Genomic DNA, 19785 nt, shown 5'->3' with positions numbered 1-19785 from the left:
CCTCTATTCATTATACAAATGTTGACTGAGCATCCGCTGCGCTAAGTCCTTTTCTGGTCACTGTGGTTACAGAAATGAGCACAGCCCAATTACGTGTCTCACGGAGCTGACAGTCTGCTAGGGGGAGTGCGACAGGCCCTAAGCAAATAAAGAATACACCTAAAGAAAAAGGTAAACATCGGAGATTATTTCAGAGAGCAGGTTGAAGGGGTGGGGAGGGGAGTTTGTGGTTAAACAGGATGGTGAAGAATTGAGGGGGTCAGAGATGGGCAGAGTCCTCCAGGACACGAGGAATATCTACAGAAGGACCTTTCTAAGTAGTGGGAACCGCAGGTCTTGAGCCTTGAATCCCGCGCTGGGGCTACAACTGGAAATCCAATGGTGAAGAAAAGCTGGTAGGATACTTCAGGAAGCTTACAGTCAACAGAGAGGAACAATCTTAATCGAATCAACCCCATTCAAAATGTGAAGCCACAGTCATGATACTTTTAGTCAGTGGGGACCTCCAAAGTGTTTCTTGTTTTAGAGGTGGGGGGTGGTACAGGATCCAGATCGGCTTTTCACGGGGGTAACTAGGTTAGTCTGGACTGCTGTGTGGAGTGGGAGGGTCTAATCTCAGAACAGAATGCAGAAAGGGCTGGGGGGGGGGGGGCGCCAAGGGGGGCTCGGACAGAGGGCGGGGGCAGCAAATGGCGGACACCTGGCAGAAGAAAGCATTGGGTTGGAGGTCCTTAGCAGTGAGACAGAGTAAACATCAGAACCTTCCATCTCAGGGCTGCAATGAATCCAGAAGATGACCAACTCTGCCTCGAAGGACATGAAATGTGGTGTGTGTGGGGGTGTGAAATTTATTTTTTTCCTGAAAGTCAATACAGTATAGAAAATTTAAAACTACTGAAGATAGAATATATTTATAAAAATCAGCGGTGATTCCAATCCCTAGAGATAGTTACTGGTAATATTATAGCCCTTCCAGGCATTACTCAACACGTTTGTACGTAGTTGATATTGTACTACTTAGGCAGTTGTGTGGTCTGTCCTTTCCCCCCATTTCCTCTCATACAACAACTTTGTGAAACAAATGACATCCCCATGTCATTCATATAACCTTCATTTATCTCATGAGGTAATGGAGGGTGGAGATCTGACCTTCAAGCAAACCTCACAGCTAATACGGGGCCGAGCCTCCCGCCCCGCAGTGCAGCGTCTCGGAGTCTGTGTCTCAGATCCCGAATTAATGTGGCTAATGTGTAACCTATTTCTAAACACTCCACCTGGGATATGTACATGCTTTCTAATATGGACTGTCATTAAGGAAAAGAAAATATGTGATAGTGCTCTAAAATAGTTACACAAATAAATATGAAACAGGTAGAAGGTCAAAGTGGACATATCACTTATGCATGTTTATAATATGTAATCACATGCAGTAGTGTGAAATGCTTTCTACCATCTCATAGAATTGTATGTTGTGGCTTAGCCCGGAATCCCTGTAATCTTTAAAAATTAGTATCTAACAGGACTGATAGTATTAGCATGATAGTGTAACTTTTATTTACTATAATCCAAGCATTTCTACATATTAATTTCGTTCCATGTAGAATAAAAACAACTGAAATATATGGCCATTGCCTTACTTGTTTCTAAATGCAAACATGTATTAAAAAAAAAAAATAGAAAGGTTGATTCCCCCCCCCCAAATGTGTACTGTATCTATCTACTCATTTCATTTTTGAAATTCCTTTCTGTAATATTCCACATCCCTTTCTCTGTTCATTCCGTTGTGTGAGCTGCCTCTCCCCCTCCCCACACCACCTCTCTCTCTCCTTCTCCCTCTCTCTCTCTAAATCTTTTGTTGGCTCCTCTTATTCCTTCTTACCTCTGTTTCCCCAAATTACCTTCAGATCATGTCTCAAGCAATGCCCTACAGGGACTTCTGAATAACAACCGCTTATGCCACATCAACAAATGGGAGTTTCACACACGTCTTTTCTCTCTTTTTCCCTCTTTGCCTTGCCCGGCAGTGTGGCAGCACTATTGATCCTAATATCGGCTTCAGTACGCTAGCCATTGCTCCTTAATTCACTTAACACATATTTATTGAGCACATATTTATTGACTGCGGGCCAGGAGTTGTGCTTGGCACTGGCGATACAGAAAGCGTTCAGACTTCAAGGTGCGCACAGTCTGGTCTTGGTGGCGGGGACAGATGTGGGAAAAAGAGCCTCATGCATTTGGGAAAGAGTGTAGCCAATGAAACAATTCCGTCAAATTCAGCAAACTGCGTGCTCACATGTGCCAAGCAGATGGCAAGGGGGATTGGGCTGGGCCCGGCACACACCACGAGCAGCTGGCAGACGGTAAAATTACCTGGCACATGCTAAGGCTTCGTGGCAGAGAGAATGAACCGGGAAGGTGGTGAAGGGCCATTAGACAAACAACTTGATCATATGAATGCTTTAAACAAATTGTTGCCCCAGCAACCAGAGAAGAAAGTTTGTTTTTCTTATGTTGCAGGCTGCCTTTAGCCTCCTCCTTGGTGTCAAGTCCAATGCCCAGACCCTGGGGCGTCCAGACTGTGGATTCCCTGCCCCTGCCCTCAGTGAGTCCCAGGCTGGCCTTGCCTCCCCACACTTTCAATAACAAATCCTGGAGAGGTGATAGGAGATTATCTGATTGAAGTCATTCACACTAAGGGGAGAATGAGGCTTAATCCTTTAAAGGTGTTTGCTTTGACAAAGGATGGCTTGTTAACCCTAATGAGCCACTAATTGGCTGTGGCAGGATCCCTCCTCCTCACCTTCCCAAACTCCCCACCCCCACCTCCCTGCCTTTCTAGGAAGGCAAACTGGTGAATTCTGAAACGTTAGGGACTCTGATCACACACATTCTCTCTTTGAACTCTCACAAGATGAGATGGCACATGTCAGCCCATCTACAAACAAGGAGACCTAAACTGGGACAGATGTTTTTGACTACATGTTGGATCAATGAAATCAGAATTTCTGGGAGTCACATTTTTTTTCCCCCCAGTCCCTTAGATGATTCCAATGTGCAGCTAAGATTTCCCACCACTGAGCTGGAGTCAAGGAAATGAAATCACCCAGAATCAGTGGCAATCCACCGACCTGCTCGATTTTCTCCCTTTGTCGGGTAAAGTTTAATCGGCTCTATAGAAGGTCTTCTCTGCAGGACACTGTCTTAAACAGAGTCAGGTTGAAGAGCAAAGCTGAGGGGACACCTGGTTGGACACAGTGCTTCTTAGGCACTCGAGATGTTTCCCTTTACAGCAGGTAAGCACTAGTGTCCTGTGGGCCTCAAACAAGCGGGACAAGCCATCAAGCTCACACAGAGAATAATCCGACATGTTCTATCATGCTTAGGTTGCTGTTTGCTTAAAATTCCTTACCCTGTCTCTTCACAAGAAACTGTGATCATGAGTGCCCCTTGAGAATGACATCAGGGCCACTGAGAGTCACAACTGTCCCGGGCCACTTCCTTTGGGATTGATTTATATTAGGCGATAGAATATATGGATCTTGTAGAATATATGTACATATGTGTGTATATAATACATATGGGTTTTTGAAGATAAAATCTTTTTTTTTGCAAATTTTAGCATACTTTATAAATCCATTCAACACATAAATATAGTTAAATCACAATACAAATAAATTAATAGGACATTTCTCATTTGTACCCCTTTTCAAACTTTTCTGGCCATTGGTCACCACGAACTGCTGGATTTTCACTCTAAGCCTTTTTGCTATCAACTTTCTGTCCTGTTCTCAAAGAGTCCCCGAGACAGGGCATAATTCCACCCTTTCCTAGAATCTGAGGCTGTAGAGTGAGTACAACTAGGCCTTAACCTCTTGAAACATACCACCCAGCAGCGACAATAGATATGAAATAATACATACTTACAATCAATTAGGTAAATAATATAAATGTGCGAAGTGTAGAGAAAGAGAAGAATGAGTATCCAGAAATGAATCTAAACTCAAAAGATAGACAATTATCATCATTTTTATGATTCTATTGTTCATTTAAGTCAAACGTCTAGAATACAGCTATGTGTGTGAAAGGCATCACAGTACTACTTACACGGCCCGACTTCCTCTTCAATTGTAAGATAGAATGCTGTCACCAGGGACGTGAAATAGTGACTTTATTTCTGTTGAGATGCAAGGTGTCTACCACACAGCCCTGGAGGGCAAGGTTTGAAGAAATCTGTGGCTCATCATTACTACTGCCCTTCTCTCTCTCTCTCTCTCTCTCCCTCTCTCTCTCTCTCTCTCTGTGTGTGTGTGTGTGTGCGCGCGCGCGCGTGCGTGCTTACTTTCATTCATTTCATGGGTTTAATCTTTTAAGGCTAGGACAGCTAAAGACTAAACCAAGCCAGCTTCTCTCTGTCTCTCATACTTTCAGAGAATATAGCAGGTCGGCTTTTGAGTTAACATATGAAAATCCAATGGGCCCTGGCTGGGTAGCTCAGTTGGTTAGAGCATCATCCCAATACACCAAGGCTGCAGGTTCAATCCCTTGTAGGGCACATACAAGAATCAACCAATGAATGCATAAGTGGAACAACAAACTGATTTCTCTCTCTCTGTCAAATCAATAAATAAAACATTTTTAAAAACATCGGTGTTATCTTTTGTTTTGTCAAAGTTAAAGGCTCTTTTAAAAAAAATCTTTGTTCCTGGATGTAATTTTTTTCCAGTTCCCAGATATAAAAGGTAATATGTGATTATCTGAAATAATGTATCAAGTGCCTTTATAGTTTATCAGTTGTGCTCAGTTGCCATTGTGAAGATCTTTATGCCTGAGTACTCCAGGCTAGCAACAGAGCTGCAGTCTGTAACTCCTGCCCACAGGCTCGCTCCCATGCACAGCGTAACTTCTTTCTATAGCTTCAAGACTCCCACATTCCTGAAAAAGCACTTTCTACCTGTCATTTTGTCTCTACAATTAAGTAAAGAAAATGTTAACTGCATAAAAGAGGCTGGCCACTCTGAGACTCTCTTTTCACGAAGCCATTCTTCTCCAAAGATAGTCTAAATTACAGACTAAGAGAACAGTTTTTCTACCTTCTGAAGACTTTGAAGTCTGTTTATTCTTACACAGTCTGGTAGATTGGTCTTGGGAAAAGCTGTAAATAATTTGTCAGGGTCCCTAAATACCAAGAACTCTACATGGGCCCTGGGAGGTGTTAACTTTGTTAGATTAGACTTGAACTTGGACAAAGGGCAGATTTGGCACTAAATATCCACTGTATAGGAGGCAGCCACATCAATTATTAGCAAAAAGGAGTTCATGGATGATATTGGGCACAACTTCGGATATTTTCCTTACCATAATGAAAGAAGCAGCCAACTCGAGTGAATCTCTTTTATTCATGACTAAATAACTAGGCGACTAAGGGAAAACACTGTCTACTTTGGAGTTATAGACAACAGGTATACACATGCCAAATATGACACTCAGGCCAGTCTCCATGCGGTGGGTTGCTATTGGCAACAGGACATACCCACCTGCTCCCACCAACGTAGTGCTATGGCCTGTGTATGCAGCACACTTTTTAGAAGAATCTGGTTAAAAAAACAAGAGGGTGACATTCCAAAGGCTGCTGTTTTGCCCATGGCCTTGATTCCTGTGAAAGAAAGTCTTTGGAGTCTGTTATTAGGCACAGGATTCTGGACAGTCTCTAAGCCTCGGCTTCCTGCAAACTTACGACGTCTACCACACAAAACTGTGATGACGAATGACATCATGAAATTAACATAGGTCAGGCCTTTGAGAAATGATAGCTATTTTTGTTATTTCAAATAGTAATTATGAATTTAAAAATCTAGACTATTTAAAAAAAACGTCATGTCAAATTCAGGTCTCTTCTAAATACAAAGATTAAAATCAAATTACAACTTTAAGAAATGTACAGCTGTTTTTTGCAAGAGATGAAGCAGATCCTCTTAACAATTTTTTTAATAGGGAGGTAGGATGTAATTAAAAGGGAATCCACGAAGTTCCCTGGAATGATAAACAAGCACTTCAGAAACATCCCTCTTAATTGGCCAGTACACAGCTTTCTTTTGTCCAACTTTCCCAACAAGGCAAAACACGCGGAGGCCAAGCCAAGCCAAAAGCATCTACCACTTTAAAGAAGACTACATGATACACATGGAAACCACTTCCTTTAGAGCCATATGTGAGATATATATATATATATATTTTTTTTTTACTCAGTAAGAACTGTTGCCACAGGATAAAAATTTACTTGTCTACTTGTTTCTTTAAAGTAACACAGGTCAAGAGACCCTTCCAAGCCTAGCTTCCTTTTTTCAGCTTTTACTTTCACCTCCCTGAAAAATCTGTCTCTCAACTTCATCAGAACAAACAGGCTCAGAACTCTGAGAGAAAAGAATGATAATATGCTGCTAAGTACAATTTAGTAACAAACGCTTGGGCCACAGGAATGATGACGTCACCCACAGAAAGAGGAACATTTACACTTGTGAAAGAGATTCTTTTCCAACCAGAGGAACAAAGCCAAATAAGGCAGGAAGAGAGGCGGACTGGCCTGGAGGAAGCATCCTTAGCATGTAATTCTGGAGGGCGACCATCAAGTTAACTCAACAGTCATGTCCCAAGGCCGTGTGCCCTTTCCAGAGGATTGTAGGACATTTGTGACAGAAAACCTGCTACTCTCATACTTTCAATAGATATGCTCTGTGGTTCATCTATCTTGGTTACTCTACCTGCCTGTGGTAAACAGTGGGTCAGAGAGTGGCTTCATGTTTTAAAAGTGTTCACACATTGCAGATTTTCATGCATTCATCTCTCACACACATGCCCTTGGAAACCACACAGCATCTCACACTTGGTAATAATCCAATAACGCAGTGATCTTGCCCAATATTTACTGATAGGATACAACGCGTCTCCTAAAGAGCACATAAGTCATCTGTACCCCTCCACACTTCCCAGTACCAGTAGCATATGGCTTCCCACTTGGGTGTTGTCAGGAGCACTCAAAAATTGGCTCCCGGCTCCTACAATACCGTGTCTGCCGCCTTGGGGAAATTGCCATTCTGTCCCTCTCAGCCCCTCCCATTGTCATCCTTCTAGCACACCAGTCCGAGGCCACGGGAGTTTCCTCGTCATCAGCTCTTAACCAAACCAGAGATAGAAGCCGTACTAGTGGTCATTAACTTTTGTTTTCACTTCTATAAACATTATTCATTTATTTTTCTTTGTATTTTTTAAAGAACTTTACATTTTATTTTTCAATTACAATTACATTCAGTAATGTTTTGTATTAGTTTCAGGTATATAGCATAGTGGTTAGATAACCATGTACTTTATAAAGTGTTCCCCAGATATTTTCATCACCCACCTAACACATATATAGTTATCGCTATATTATTGATATTTTCTATGCTGTAGTTTACATCCTTATGACTATTCTGTAACTATCAATTTGTACTTAACTTTTTTTGTTTGGTACATGCCCCTAGCGGGAACTGGTCCGCAGGCTGATGCTCCAACCGCTGAGCCAAACCAGCCAGGGCTCAATTTGTACTTCTTAATCCCTTCACCACTTTGTCATTAACTTCTCAAGTACAGGGGGGAACCATTTGTTCTTGTGATTCCTAACTAATAGATGTTGTCACTGTTTACTCGATAATAATAACAATAATAATAATGTCAATGTCTTTTTCAGTAAGCTATTCTATATTCCTTCCCTTAATCACACTCAAACTACTAACTCTCCCCTCCACCTACCACCACAAAAGTGTGTTCAACTAACTCTGGGATTTAAAAGGTAATAATTTGTTCATTTAGATCTGTTGGGATAATAAACATAAATCAGAGGAAATTTGTAATTACTGTGGAAAATGCAAAGTTATTACTACTTAAAAGAGAAGCAGGTTAACGTTGTAAGGGTCTCTGTTGTCATTGGCACTGAGACAAGAGACTATCTATCTATTGTCTCTGGAGACTGAGACAAGAGACTATCTATCTATTGTCCCCTTTCTCTGGCCTTCTCTGCTTCCTAACTAAGCAAAAATGCAAGTTCCTTAGGACCCCATCGTCAGACATCAGTGTACCTATTTATTTATTTATTTATTTATTTATTTATTTATTTATTTATTTATTTTTTTTGTGGAACGTGCCCCTAGCAGGAACCGAACTCGGGACTCTCTGGTCCGCAGGCCTATGCTCAACAGCTGAGCCAAACTGGCCAGGGCCATCAGTGTACCTAATTTTAATGGCCCTAATTAGGGTCAATCAGTCCATAGTAAAATAGCTAAAACATTTTAATTTGGCAAATTTAAACAATATTTGAGCCGTTGTCACTTTTATCCAACCTGCAGCTATTGTGGAAATGAAAAGGCAAGAAAATGTAGTTAAACTTTGAAGCTAAACTCAGCTTATCTGAAATGTCTCTAAATATAATACTTTATCTTCTAAGAAAGGTTTTGACCTATGTAGCAATTCCTGCATCTCTTCAAACAACAGTTTTTCCTGGCCTGTGTTCAACACAGATAATGAATGGTTGGTTCATTCACTGCGTTCCTCTCCCATGTCCACACATGTGCGTGTACTTGCAAATATTTGCATACAATGCATCACCCCTTTCCTTGGCCTACAACCCAGGTGACCTGGTTCGTTGTCACCTCACTGCCCTCTGTGACTGGGCCCCTGCTTTCGGCTCCTCCAATATGCCAGGCTGCATCCTGCCCCGTGCTGCCCACCTCTCTTTCTGGACCACTGTTCCCAGAGCCCTCCGCTGGCTCTCCAGCCTTCTCGTCATTCAGGGCTTGGCTTAGCGAGGACGCTCAGAAGGCCAGCTAGGTAAAAAAGTAGTTTCCCTCCTCTGTCTATCTTTTTACTTCGCCGAATTCTCTTCATGCTGCTATCGTCATCTGAAATTTCCTTTTTAAACATTTACTCGTTTACTGATTTACTCCTTGTCTCTCCCTTGCAGACTGAAGTTCAGCTCCTTGAGGGTAGAAACTTGGTCTTGTCCATCCCCGTTTCCCCAGCTTCTCGCCCAGTGCTAACTGCCTAATACCTCACATATAAATACATGAACAAACGCCTTCTCACGAGAATTCAAACTCTCTTCTCACACAACCCCCTTCCTGAGAAGAACCACAAAGTCAGGGTCCACGAAGACCTCCTAGGGAGGAAAAGGGGCTCGGTGTTCATTTCCTGTAGTATGAAAGAGTCTTCTCCGTTCTCTGCCATTTTTCTGAATTCTCTGAACATTATTACCCCAAATCGTTTCCACCTCCTGAAAATGTTGATGCGTCAACTTTAAAGCTGCCTTTCCCAGGGAGCCTGTGTCGTCTCTGCCCTGGAAGTGTAGCCCTCAGTTATTGTCATGTCTCAGGTGACACTTTATATCTTTCATATTATGGCTGAAAATCCACTTCTTCTGATATTTTTGTACTGGAGTGTCAGACATCTGCGGCAGGGGCTGCACCATATAATCCGTAGACTCTTAGCTGTACCTAAAGCTCAGCTTTGCCTGCCTCACTGCTCAGTAATAGGTAGTAGGGGCTGAAGAGTAACATGCTAAAGGTCCAGCTCAGAGGCGTGCACACCCGTATCGGTTCTGTGACCGTGAACAAGCTATCTTTCGCTCTCTGAACTTTTTCCCTTAAATTTTTTTTTTTCAATTACAGTTGACATTAAATGTTACTTTGTATTACTTTCAGGTGTACAGCATAGTTATTAGTCAATTATAGAATTTACTAAGTGTTCCCCCCAATTAGTCTAGTACCCACCTGGCACCATTACATAGTTATTACAATATTACTGACCATATTCTCCAGGCTGTACTTTATCAAACTTTTTTTTTAATCTATAAAATAGGAATAATAGCATTTATTTCACAGGGTTGGTGAGGGTATTAAATCAGTTTACCATGGGAAGACCTGACATAACATGATATTGTAAAATGATACTGAAAACTACAACTACAACATGTTATGCAATGTAATAAAGAACTGAGGCTAAGAAATATAACAGTAAAGCTATTATTACTAACATTGTCATTATTATCATCATGATCATCTTTATTATTCATGGCCCAAGGCATGTTTCTAACCTTAAACTTAGGTTGGCACAAAAGAAACAGTTTTCCTAGAGTAGCTTTATAATCGACTTCAAGACCAGAAATAGAAGCAGGAAATAATTGCAAAACAATGTGTGAGCGCTGTGCTCAGCCGCGAGGCCAGCCGGGGCAGATGGCTGATCAGGGGAGGATTGTGAAAGGGGCCCGCTCTTCCCTCTGGCCGGAGGAAAGCAGTGAACCCTAACTGGCAAAGAAGGGTGGGCACATGTGTTCTGGGGGGTGAGGGCCGGGCAGACCAGGGCAAAGGCAGGGGGGCAGCAACGCGGGGCGAGCGCAGCCCGGATTCCAGGAGGCGAGCAGCAGCCACTGTGCACGCACCCCTTTTAGTTCGGTGGAAAGAGCCTACGCAGAGAAAAGGAGAACTTCTTGGTCTATTCATCGGCTCTGGGGACCACTTTTTGTTTCAGTTCCCTTCACTCAGTGTTAACAGAAGTGTCCCCACCTGTCAGTGGCAGGGCATTTCAGAGCACGACCGTGACCATGGCCTCCTCCAGACAACGTTGAGACATTATGCCTATTTTCGTTGTACGCGAGGCCCAACAGTGTTGAGGCCTTTTACTTAAGCATCGTGTATTTGAGTACCGATGGTGTTCCATGCATTATTCCAGGAACTGAGGATGTTGCATGAACTAAACAGATCCAATCGTGGGACTTACATTCTAGCAGGAGAAACAGATAATAAGTAATTGAGTAAAGAAATAAAAATGACAAAGAACATGGGGTAAAAGGACAGAGAGTGGCTGGGTTAGGGACATTATACTACAATCTGTAGTTGGTCGTGGAAGACATCCATTTGGAGGAACATCTGAGTGGAGATCTGAACAAAGAAGAATTATATCACAGTGGTGTGCATGGGAAGAGCATGCTGGGAAAGAGGAAGGAGCATGTGCAAAGTCCTTGAATCAGAAATGAGGTTAGGGTATCTGAGGGGCAAAATGAGGAGTGGACTCAGAGCTTAGTGAATAAAGGGATGCGAGAGGATGTGAGACAGGAGGTGGAGGTGGAGGTCAGGACATACAACATGTAGCGAGGGACTTGGGTTTTTACCCCAATTCAAATAGGAAGCCATAAAAGAATTTGAGAAGGGAGCCTCATGATGTTACTGTCGTTCAAAGGCATGCTGGCAAGGGTGGAAAAAGGGAGACTTCTGAGGAGGCTACAACCAGAACAGAGGGACATGCGCTCCAGATAGTGAGGGGGTGAGCCTGCTCAGCCTTGGAATATGTTCTGGAAAAATATATTGACAAACTCACTGATAAGTAGGATATAGGTGAGGGAAAGAAAGAAACCAATGATGTCTTGACCTAGATAACTGGGTGTAAGACGATGCCATTTTCTGACCCCAAAACACCGAGGATGGAGCTGAGCAGGGAAGGCAATGAGGGATTCTACTGTGGACACGTTGACTTTGAGACGCTTGTGAATATCTGAGTGAAGAAATTTAATGATCCCATCGAAGTGTGAGTCTAGAACTTGGCAGAAAGTTAATGAAATATGGAGTTTTTAAAATTTTAAGTTATGGGACTAGATATCTGGAGAGAGAAGAGAAGTAATTTACCCAAGATCTGCAGACAGAATGGAAATTGAAAGTGAACCCTTTGACGCGGACTCACTTCCTCTTGCTGCTGTAAATATTACATGTGCTCAGGGCTATGAGTACTACAGTAGACTTTGGGGGTGTGCTGGGGGCAGAAACATTCTAGAATCACTCATCTGAAAGGGTGAGAACTTTTCCAGTGCTTAGGGACTACAGGAATTCGTGGTTGTTTCTTTCCTTGCTTTCCTCATCTAATTATGTGATGATATAGTCACATTTCACTTTAAAAAATAACCTCTGGAATAATAAACTTATAAGGTGGACCAAGTACTACAGATATCTACTTTCTTATCTGAAATTGTCAGTTTTTGGAATGCCCAAGAAGGTAATCGACTTCAGACTAAATGTAGACTGAACAGAATTGAAATATGAAGACTGAAGTTCATCTAATAACCCAAGCCATTATTTCTGAATTGTATCATAACAGTTGAATTAGTTTGTTTGTTTTTAATCCTCACCCAAGGATACTTTTTTTCCATTTATCTTCAGAGTGGGAGACAGAGAGAGAGAGAGAGAGACAGAGAGACAGAGAGAGAGAGAAAAAAACATTGATGTGAGAGAGACACATTGATTGGTTGCTTCCCACATGACCCCGACCAGGGCTGGGGACCAAACTGCAATCAAGATACGTGCCCTTGACCAGAATCGAACCCGCAGCTCTTTGGTCCTTGGGCTGACGCTCTAACCGCTGAGCCAAACCGGCCAGAGCCATAATGGTTGAATAAGGATATATGAAGTTTGTTAAATAAAAATGGCTGGGACAAGAAGCACGTAATCTCCATGATTTAGGTGGGAAAAAAAAAGGATTCAAGTAAACCAATTCAAAAAATAAAATTAAATCAATAAGAATGCAAAGGGAAAAACCCATTCTAAAATTGTAAACAAGCAGAAACAAATGAACCCAGTTGTATGTCTAATGAATACGATGATAAGCCTCAACAAAAGAAAGAACAAGGTAGGAGGGAGGGACAGAGGGAGACAGGCAGGAGTCAGGGAGGGAGGGAGGGAGGTAGGGAGGGAGGGAGGAAGAGAGAGAGAAAGGAAGGAAGAATTCATCCAAATAACTCACACACACAGTATTTGGAGGGGTCGGGTGTGGGGTGAAGAATTACACACAAACCCTGCATTCTTTTCCAGTAGGTTTGTTATTGTAGTGGTTTGGGTGAAGCATTTCAGAAGTTATTGTAGATCTACTATAGAATTGAGCAAATGAGCAAGCATGCGGATGTGGGGCTCTCACTGTGGAAATGGAAACACTCAAACACGGCCCCGGGGAGGGCAAACCAGAACCCCGTGGGGACAAATTGGAATTGGAGGTCCCAGAAGAACTTACCATGTCAAAAATGCATGTATATGTATATACATATAAATGTCTGGATACATGCATATGCATTTATGTATACACATTTGCATATTTGTGTCTCTAGATGTGTGTGTGCATTAATAAGGTCACGAAGCAAACATACTCCAGGGGCAGTGAGTATCCGGACTCCCGGGTCTCAGCCTCCAACACCATTCCCCACTAAAAGAAATGAGAAATGGAGAGTCCAGAGGTAGAAGAGGATCAGCACCAGAGCGAGAGCATCCTAGAACATCTTTTCACGCCACCAAAAGTAGCCAAGTGCTCACTGATAGGACGGGGGCAGGCCACAGAGACGTAGAAGCCAAATGACGGGGCCCCATTTGTCAAATGTAGAGAGTACCAAAATAATCAAGGCAGTAGTGACTTATAAACCACCCAGAAGACAGAAATTCAGTAACAGATCGACACCTACATGAATAATTAAATAAACGAGAGAGAAGGGAATTCTCTGCTGACAGTAGAAGGGAACAGACTGGCACAATGTGCAGGGAGTCCTGGCGTTAAAATATCATTATTTTGTAACTGTGATAGGAAAGATTGTATCACATGAGAGCATCAATTAATACTAAACCCAAGGGGAAGTTTCTCATGAGGAACCATCGTTATAACATCGAGAAATCAGGCACGTCCTCACTAGGCAACCAACATGAACATCACCAGCGTGGGACAGATGAACATCGTGCGCTCCAGATACTATAGCCTGGGAGGAAACTCCGTCCCGAGCAGATCCCAGCAGAAAATGCATAACCGCCCTCTAGTCACAGGGCAGTGTCAGATGAATGCAAAAATGAGAAACATTCTGTTAAGAACAGGGAGCTGGTGCATAGACTGCACTCATTAAAATGTTCAGTTTCATCAAAAAAGCAATTATGTAGACATGTTCCAGGTTAAGGAAGGGTAAAGACACATCGCAGCTCAGTGTGATCCTTGACTCTAGACTGGATCCTTTCTGGAGCAGAAAATATCCTAAAGGGTATTATTTGATAAGAAGCAGAACTAGAATATGGACAAATTATATAAAAGCATCGTATCCATGAAAATCTATGAGGTAGATAATTGTCTGTAACCACAGTGTGAGAGGTTACCTCTATTTTTAGTGGTAAGATACAGAAGTAAAGACCAATGTTGTTTATAATATACCCTGAAGTAGTTCAGAAAAGAAATTATGGAGGTGAAAGATGTAAGGAATAAGAGCAAATTATAAAATAAACGGGGGAAAATATTAAGATTAGGCAAATGTTGGTAAGGTATATGGGAGTTCATTCTGTTATTTTTATTTTACAACATTTTTGAGCTTGAAATTATTTCTAAATGTCAAGAAATTAAAATGAAGTATGACAAGTGTTTCTAGTGAGCACTTAAAAAAATTCAATGCCATCAGATATGTTTTATTTTACTCAGAAAACAACTTAATGTCATGGAGAATGTTTTTGCTCTGTTCTAATTCAGATTTGTTCACCAACACAGCAAAAGAGTAAAAGCACCTGCTTAATTATTTTCTTATGGAAAGTGAAAATAAATTTAACTAAGGCATATGCAAAGAAAAATTTTACTAATTTATTTCTGCACACTAAGAACAAACTGGTGTTTTTCAAGATCATATTACTACTTATATTGTTTCCAAATAAGAAGACTTCTAGAATGTGATAACCGGTAAAGCACACTAAACATTTACGATGAAATAGCTATAAAACAGGAAAATAATGAGGCGTGCCATTTTATACCAGTTCATGGAGTGATGGCAGTAGGCTAACTTAATTTCTGATCTACTGTTCATGGTTCCAATAGCAATGAATGGTTTTAATGCCATTTTTAAAAATTAGATTTAAAAATACAAATTTAGTATTTTCCTTAATAGTACTGAAAAATTAAAACCTATTTCTTGCACATGTAGAGAGTGATGGCAAAATAAAGCTGGAAGGAATTTGGAAATTCATGTGCCTGGTTTTAGTTCATGTAAAATAAAAATATCAATGATGTCAGGTGAGTGTTGGCAATATAACAATAATGCTCAAACAACAAGTAATTTACATTTCAAAGATTTAAAAAGTAACTTTTATTTTCTAAGTACAGATGTATAAATTGACTGCATTTAATGTATCCTTTACATGGAAATCTGCAGAAATGTAAAAGTACTTGTATCTGTCCTTTATATTGGCAGAAATTATTTCGTGTACTGATGAGCTACACAATCTATCTTACAGAGCACATGGACTGCCACAGTGCATATTTTTTGTGAAAACAATAATTTTCCACTTATTTAACATACATTTTAATTAATATAACAAAGATGAATATGCTACATGTGACATTCATTTGAAACTCACAGCAAGTAAAACTAAATCGTTCAACAAATGTAGGACACACGTTTGCTTTTAAAGCAGGAAGGCCCACATTATCTAGAGGTAGAGGATTTTTGTTTCTGGGTCCCATCCCTCCCAGCCTGCACCAAACCATAATCTTTCTTTCAGACAACAGATTTTCTTGTCTTTATTTTTCTCAAGAAGAAAATGACCAATAGAGGAAAGACAACAAACCAACAAACCAACACATGTTCAAACCTTTCAAAAGTTCTTTTGGAAGTTTGGTCATTTATGTCAAAAACAAAGAGCATCGTTGTTTCCAAGTGAAATTATTATTGAAAGGGAATGTATCTGCTGGGTGGGACCGAGCCCACCATACGCAGCTCGGACCGTGAAGGAGGTGGCCGTCACTACACCGTGAGCTTATCTGCATCAGCCCGGACAGTAAGTTTGCCAGCGAGATCACCCACCTGTCACAGTGAGCCATACCTGACATGCCGTATTAAGATTGATATAAAATGTTATAATGCTCCACAGCAGTCATTCAGTTTCAACTTTTATGAGGTACAATGAAATGTGTGTCTTAGTGTGTCACATGAATGTAACCTTCATGAAACACAGTAAAATATGTATCTATAGTTCAAAGATCAAAATTTATATTTGAACAGTACCCCTCATTTCACTTTAAAAATCTGGATTTGGGAGCAGGCTGTACATGCTTTTTCTTACAACAGTATGTGAAATAAAAAGCACCTGTAATGCATGCCCGTTCTCCTCACAATGACAAGAATGCCGCCTTCACCAATCTGTCTGTCTCATGGAAATGCAGCCAGATAGGCACTCATCTTCTTCTGTAAACACAATTTTCTCAAAGACAGAACACATTCTCAACTTATTTCCCGTAATCTAGAACTAGGCTATCCATTCAGAAACTTTAATAATTCGCAGCAGCACCAGCAGCACCAACACATCTGTCTTGCCAGCAGGATGGCATTTTCTCTACCGCTTTGCCCTTTATTTGCTGCTCTTAATTACAGTGGTGATCAATTGAGACTGTAATCTCCTTGGGCTATGTTTTCTCTTGGTTGTTATCAGTTATTCAGTGTAACACCACACCACTACGTGTAACACACTCACAGCGCTCAATAGTTCATGATAAAAAGAAATACCTCATACGTAACATTCTGGACATTTACAAATTTCCATTCTTTTTTTTTTAAAGAGGGCATTAAACATGATATTGTTGAAAATAACATAATCAAGTTCCCACCGAATGAGTTGTGTTTAATTAGTATGTGATATGTAAGAAGTGGATGCATAATTTTTATGGGCTTCTCACAACTATGACCTTAATTTAAAAATATCGATCTAGTTAAGGATGTCAAACTTGAATCGACAGTTCATTTCCTGAATGTAGAATACAAACAATCCGCTTTCCTTCTCCCTATAATCTCTCTGTTTTAGCCCCTTGCGTCAAAAGAACTATTTTCCCGGAGATGTGATAGAACTAGTATGATAGCACTGTTTACTAAAATTAATAAAAGTTAAATCCATTATCTGATGGAACAATGCAAACTTTCCTTTTTAAAAGCCAAGAGATTATTCTAATTAAAAAAAACAACAAGTAAGCATTCAGATATTATATTACTCGGGATATTTATCTTTTACCAGATCTCACACAGCAAACATGTGATGTGCATCAGCTTCTCAAAGTGAGTAGCTAGCGGCAAACTATGCAAACTTCCATATGTCTGAGGAAAAGAGTTCACTTACTGCATTTTAAAAAATGTATTAAACATTGTAATGTTTACACCAAAGTATAAAGAAACCAACTGTGTTTAGAAAGAAGATTTAAAATGGCTAAATAATAAATACAATTATATTAAATAGTTGTAAATATTTGTAAATATAAATATGTATGAGCATTGCTCTAGATTGGCACAATCAAGGGAAACATTCTGCTGTATTTAGATTATTTTAGCATTTCACTAATGAGATTGGTTTTTGCTTAATTGGCTCTCCAATTATGAATCTAAACGGTCTTTATTTTAGTTCTTGCTCCATTTTTAAGCATTATAATTGTGAATTAATTTTATTAAGAAAAAGATAAATTTTTAAAATTGAATTTACTTGTCTTATTTAGATTCTAAAATCATACAGTCTATACTACAAATTGCTTTTCTATGCTATTTAAATATCATCATAATGTGATGATATAAAAAATAATACTGAAATGTCACATTGTAAATAATGCAATATATTTTGGCAGTTGGTAAAAATAAATGTGAGACTGTCTTTTTTCTGGTTAAAGTCCAACTAGTAAAATACAAAATTAACAAAAGGCTATATGTAAGAGAATTTACTAATGTTAGGAATAAATTTAAGCTAGGAGAAGAAAAACATTCTTAAAATTTATCATTAATCCAAAAGTTATTTCAGCATTAAGTTACTTGTAAACTTAAGGGGGGAAAAAGAGTATGTTTTCACATTGCAATTAAAATAACTTGAGATCAATAAGAACTTTAAACATCTTCAGCTTTTTAAAAAGTTGTATGTGAAGCTGAAACTATAAGTTTTCTAAACTTTTTCATTTAATATATTGACTACTCATTAGAGAGAGGTGTCCAATTTATGTAATCTACTTCATAATCTAGCCAGCATTGCAATTATTGTTCTATCAATAGCAATCCAAATAATAAAATAAAAAATAGCAAGGAACTGTTTTTTTCTTACCTCTTTTTTATTTACAGTTGTTTGTTAAGCTGCTTAAAAAGTTGAGTTAATCTACCAGCTCCTCAAAGAGCTGTTCTCTCCTCTGCTGTGTCTTCCTCTGCAAAAGGATAGTCTATCAAAAGAGGAAGTGGTGAAACACCAGATCATTATGCTCTCTGAAGGTTATGGAAATGGAAAGCTATTCACAAAGCTTACACTTGGGACCCGGTAACAGGCTACAATTTGTGTGGGTATACATATATAACACACACACACACACACACACACACACACATTTCGATATGTAAACAAATTTTAGAAAAGTTATTGAAGTCCATCCTTGATTAAGTAAGGCTCATTTGCATAAGAAAATATCTCCTGTGTGGTTGAATGGCTATCACAGAACACCAGAAAAGAGTGCTCTATCAGGAAGGAAACTGTCAAGCTGATACACCAAAAAATGAAATTGCTTTTATAGTTTAATTAACTTAAAGTCTTTGGAGTATGACCTAAAGGCTAAGCTGACTAAAGACATCTTGTAAAAAGAAAAAAAAAAAATTTACTTCAGTAAACGGGCATTTTCCTGGAATCTGGGTCGTGGTTTGGTACCTACAAGTCTTACACTTCCTTTCTCATGAGTAGTTGCCTGTTACATACAGATAAAGCCCCTGCAAAACTGAAACTGTTGCTTATCCATATGCTATGGTCTCTCTCAACTTCAGCCACAAGAACAAAAAACAGGTGCACCTCCTTCAATGCTGAACATTTAACTGGTTAAATTCCTAGCAGGTTGGAGCATTAAAAGAACTTTTATGGGACAATAGGGACAATGGTCAAAAAGGGCATAAAACAGTTGATCAAAGCAAATGCTGTTGTGACTTCAAAGACGAGGAAATACTCTTATAGGCGCTGCTCCCTGGTTACTGCATGAAAAAGCAGATCTGTAGCTGCAATTGGTATGTGGCCTCCCCTCCCCTGCCTCCCTTGCTGGTTGGGGAAGAGGAAGAAAGTGGATTGCAAGGAAAACTGAGTAATTATGCAAACTTCCACACATTGCAAGAACCACTTTCTGGACTTGAGAAACTATCATATTATTATACTCTCTGCCTTTTAGTTAACCTTATTTTCAAAGGGTCAATCAAGTGTATGTAGGGATGATTAAAAAGAGAAACATTTTCCACGCCACCTAAATTCATACTTAATGTGAATTTGCAGGAAGTAAAAATAAATGAACAAACAATACTAAGAAAAGCTGTCCCCTCACACAAAACAAAAAACTCCAAACAAAAAACCCACCAGTATGCCATCAATATAAAATTTGATTTGAATTCTTTAGTGAGATCCTCATAGGAGAATCCTCGAGGAACAGTTATGAATAAGAATAACATTGCTTAGATTTTATGTATGTTGAGAAAGTTTTAATATTCTTGTATGTATTTGAGTATTATTATAGATCTCTAGGCCCATCTGCCTCTGCCCAGAGACACAGGCTCACTTTTGGAAGCACAGTGCTCAATATCCTGGATTTGAATGGGCTTCCTCAGTGTCTGTGACCCCTTTAGTGGACTGGTGGATATACATCTGTTCTCTGGATGACCCCTTCCAGGCTGGGGAATCTGCTGAAGGTTGCTACATCTTAACAAATGCTCCTTTGACTGGTCCG

At 40.0% G+C, this 19785-nt stretch overlaps 1 protein-coding gene across 3 annotated transcripts in view; it reads right to left on the bottom strand.

The window, feature by feature from the left end:
• MBNL1 (muscleblind like splicing regulator 1) overlaps positions 1-18241 on the bottom strand; it is a 193473-nt gene extending 175232 nt beyond the window's left edge. For 2 of the 3 annotated variants that reach the window (XM_036242619.1, XM_036242634.1), the window contains exon 1: positions 18144-18241. The gene's annotated coding sequence lies outside the window, so the exon portion shown is untranslated. The remainder of the gene's footprint in view (positions 1-18143) is intronic. The other variant, XM_036242648.1, reaches the window with a different exon arrangement.
• Between the last annotated feature and the right edge of the window lie 1544 nt (positions 18242-19785).

Source organism: Molossus molossus, unplaced genomic scaffold, assembly GCF_014108415.1.
Source record: "Molossus molossus isolate mMolMol1 unplaced genomic scaffold, mMolMol1.p scaffold_m16_p_5, whole genome shotgun sequence".
Classification (NCBI taxonomy): Eukaryota; Metazoa; Chordata; class Mammalia; order Chiroptera; family Molossidae; genus Molossus; species Molossus molossus.
This window is presented reverse-complemented; position numbering and strand designations above follow the sequence as displayed.